Consider the following 4,485-nt stretch of genomic DNA (forward strand, 5'->3'; position numbering starts at 1 on the left):
GTCAACACTCTTGGCACCAGCAGCCAGGAAATAAAAAAAATGTACTGCGATGGGAAAGTCTGGTGTTAGGGACCTCTCTAAAGTATCCAAGAGCAATGTTGTCTCTCTGGAGACTAAGGTGTGCCTGATATAGGCCATGGTCTTTGCAATCACTTGTTATGCATCAGAGTGTTGGACAGTGACTAGGGAGGATAGAAGGAGAATTGATGCCTTTGAGCTTTGATGCTGGAGAAGAGTATTGAATGTACCGTGGACTGCCGAGAAAAACAGATTCATCCTGGAGAGGGTTAAACCAGGCTACTCCTTGGAGACAAGGATTCTGGGCCTTCGTCTGACATACGTTGGACATGTAAGGAGGGACAGGTCCTTGGAGAGGGACATCATGCTTGGTAGGGTAGAGGGACAGCTCAAGAGGCGAAGACCCTCTATGAGGTGGATTGATTCAGTGACTGGGGTAATCAGGATGGGTGTGTCATAGGCGATGCGATTGGCACTGGATAGAGCAGGGTTTAGGGCTGTTGTACATAGGGTCGCTATGAGTCGCAAATGACTCGACGGCAGATAACAACAACAACAACAACAACAAGAAGTGTGTTTGTTATTAGTACTACGGTAACAGCAATAACACAAGACATTTTCTTTAGATTTAGGCGACTCGAAATACAAAATCATGGTGCTAGCATTGTTACTTGGTGTCTTGGAATCAGCTATGACTCAGTGACCCATGTGCAATGAATCTGAGCCTTCCCATTTCCTGTGTCATTCTCATCATCTTTCTACTGAAGCACACTGTTCCAGTCACTGTCAGTCCATCTCAGTGAGGGTCTTCCTCCTTTTTGTCAGCCCTCTACCTTTCCAAGCATGATGTCCTTTTCAAAGATTGTCTCCTCCTCCAGCACGCCCAATATATGTGGGACAAAGTTTCACAGCACTATGGCTGCACTTTCTCCAAAAGGTATTTATTTGTTCTTTTGGCAGTCCATGGTATTTTCAGTGCTCTTCTCTAGCACTACAACTCAGAAGCATCGATTCTTCTTCTGTCATCCTTATTCATTATCCAACTTTCAGATGCATGGTAAGTAATTGAAAAGAACATAGTTTTGATCAAGTGCATCTTAGTCTTAAAACTGGCATCACTACTCTTTAGCACCTTGGAGAGGTCCTTGACAATAGATTTTCCCAAGGCAACATATCTTCTAATTTCTTGACTGCTGGTGTCAACCTGCCTGGGCTAGAGCTGCAGAGGTGCTGGCATTAAGGGAAAATTTTCTCTCTCTGTCAGCTGTGGGGGAGGAACCTTGTTTCTTCAACTTCCTGTTTCCTGTTTCCTTGGAGATTTCCACATGATTTGGCACCTGTTATTCCTCACCACTGCTTGCCTAATCTACTGTTTTAATATTTTTTAAGAGATTAACTCAAAGCATACCCTGCACCAATCCTGCCTGTTTAACATAGCAAAGAACTCATTCCAAGATAACAACAAGCATATTTTTGGCATATCTTTAAGAGGCACAAATCAAAGATTTACTTAAGAACTTTTATTAATTTTATGCCAGTGAAATATTTGTCTCTGCTGTTCCAGTACCGCCCCATCTGGAGTGGTTGAGATTTGTAGCAAGTTTTTAAATGGAAACATGTGAGTTTTTCAACTTGTTCCTTAATTTTTTCTCAGGTTTCTTTAATTATATAGGTTCTTTGCATTGTCATATAAATTCCCAGATTAGCTTGTAAGTTTCTGTAAAATTTATTGAAATTTGATAGGGATTACATAACATCTATAAACCTCTAGGTTGCACACATACACACCCATGTGTATGTAATTGTGTGTGTGTGTGTGTGTGTGTGTGTGTGTGTGTACATATGTATATATAGTACTGTGGGAAAATACATAGATAAAAACACTTGCCATGCCAGCTAGTTTAAAATATGGAATAAAGTGTTCTGGTGCTTTAGTCTTTCAGCTAACAGTGCATGACTGTTTGTTAACCAAAAGGTTGGAAGTTCAGATCTGCCCAGCTGTTAAAAGAATGATCTGATGATCAGTTTCCATTAAGATTAATATTATGAGCTAATGAATTAATTCTTATTTAGCCAGGAAAACTCTACAGGGTAGTCTCCTTTGTCACAACAGGTTGATAGGAGGCTAGGTCTACTTGATAGCCCAGACAGCAACACGTGTTTATGAGTTGGGACCAACTCATAGCCTTCCAGAAGTTGTAATAGCATGGGAGGAGATTAACCATCTTGCTCCTGTGGAGCAGCTGGTGCATTTGAACCAGTTTTGAGTTGATAGTGCTGCTGCTTACCTAGTAGGCAGTCAGAGCTCATATGTAAAATGTTGTTATTGTTAGGTCCTGTCACGGTTGAGTAGCTCTCATAGTGACCCTATGAAAAACGGATCTGAACCCTGGCCTATCCTGTGACATCCTCACTATCTCCAAAATACTTGAGCCCAGTGCTGCAGTCATTGTCAGTCTACCTCATTGAGGATCTTCTCCTTTGCTGACCTTCCACCTTTCCAAGAACAATGCCCTTTTCCAAGGTTGGCGCCTCTTAAAAATATGCCCAAAGTATGAGATGAAACTTCACCATCCTTGCCACTACAGAGCATTCTTGTTGCACTTTTCCCAAGATATACATGTGTATTCTTCAACACTCTTCTACAGTACCACACTCAGATACATCAATCCTTCTTCTGTCATTCTTACTGTCCAGCTCTTAGATGCATAGCAAGTGATTAAGAAGACTGTGGTCTGAATCATGTGCATTTTCATCTTTAAACTGACATCATTGCTTCCTAGTACTTTGGAGAGGTCCTTGAAAACAGACTTTCCCATTCAATGCTTGTCTTTTGATTTCTTGACTGCTAGTACAAAGGATGTTGATTATAGATCCTATAAAAGGAAGCCATTAACCATTTCATTCTCTTGTGGCCTTGAACACTAATGAGTGAAGACCAGATGAACTGTGGAAGAAAAAAAGAACAGCAAGAAAACCCAACACTCTCTAAAAAAGCTGTAATTATAAAAATTAGAACAGAAATAAATGAAATAGAAAACCACAAAACAATTGAAACCATAAACAACACTAGGAATTGGTTATTTGAAAAGATTAATAAAATGGACAAACCACTAGCAAAACTAACAAAAGAAAAGAAGGAAAAGACACAGATAATCCAAAGAAGTGATGAAATGGGCAACATCACAACAGAACCAACTAAAATAAAAAGGCTAACATTGAACTATTATGAAAAATTAAACTCAAACAAATATGAAAACCTAGAGGAAATGGACAAATACTTAGAAATGCACAACCTACCTAAACTGACACAAACAGAAATTGAACACATTTAAAGATCCATTACAAAAGAAGAAATTGAAAAGTTAATAAAACAACTTCCAGCCAAAAAAACCCTGGAACATATGGTTTTACAAGTGAATCTTATCAAACATTCAGAGAGGAACTGTCACCAATTCTACATAAACTCTTTCATAAAATAGAAAAAGGTAGAATTCTCCTAGACTCATTTTATGAAGCAAACATATCCTTGATACCAAAGCTAGGTAAAGACACCACCACAATAGAAAACTGTAGGCCAATATCTCTTAGGAACATAGATGTGAAAATCCTGAATGAAACAGAATCCAATGATTCATCAAAAAAAATAATTCGCATGACCAAGTGGGATTCATAATAGGTATGCAAGGTTGGTTTAACATAAGAAAAACCAATTAATGTAATTTGTCATATAAACAAAGGAAAGACCAAGAACCACATGAGCCTATCAGTTGATGCAGAAAAGGCCTTTGACAAAATCCAACACCCTTTCCTGATTAAAACACTCAACATAATAGGATTAAAGGAGAATTTCTTCACCATAGTAAAAAGTATATATGCAAACCTGAGAGCCAACATTGTTCTCAATGGAGAGATATTAAAGGCATTCCCTTTGAGAACAGGAACTAGGCAAGGATGCCCACTATCACTGCTCTTATTCAATATTGTATTGGATGTCTTAGTAATAGCAATAAGACAAGAGAAGGAAAGAAGAGGTATCCACATTGGCTAAGAGGAAGTAAAATTATCTTTCTTTGCAGATGATATGATAGTGTACTTAGAAAACCCTACAGATTCAGCAAGATGACTACTGGACATAGTTGACCAGTTCAGCAAAGTGGCAGGATACAAGATCAAAATACAAAAATCAGTTGGATTTTTTCCAGTGACCGAGAGAATGCAGAGCTGGAACTAAGAAAAACAATACCCTTTATAATAGTTAATCACAAAATTAAACACTTGGGAGTAAATCTAACCAGAAGCACAAAGGATCTATTCAAAGAAAATTACAAAACATTACTACAAGAAACAAAAAGAGACCTGGAGAAATGGAAGACTATTCCTTGATCTTGGATAGGATGACTCAGTATTGTGAAAATGACAGTACTACCAAAGGTAGTTTACATGTTCAGTGCAACCCCAATACAA

At 38.5% G+C, this 4,485-nt stretch overlaps 1 protein-coding gene across 3 annotated transcripts in view; it reads left to right on the plus strand.

Annotated features, from left to right (window-relative positions):
* The window catches only part of PPP6C (protein phosphatase 6, catalytic subunit), a 70,434-nt gene that overhangs the window by 36,412 nt on the left and 29,537 nt on the right, over positions 1-4,485 (plus strand). The window lies entirely within an intron of this gene.

The sequence above is a fragment of the Elephantulus edwardii genome, unplaced genomic scaffold (genome assembly GCF_000299155.1).
Source record: "Elephantulus edwardii isolate Elephantulus edwardi_28Jun2011 unplaced genomic scaffold, EleEdw1.0 scaffold00116, whole genome shotgun sequence".
In the NCBI taxonomy this organism is placed as follows: domain Eukaryota; kingdom Metazoa; phylum Chordata; class Mammalia; order Macroscelidea; family Macroscelididae; genus Elephantulus; species Elephantulus edwardii.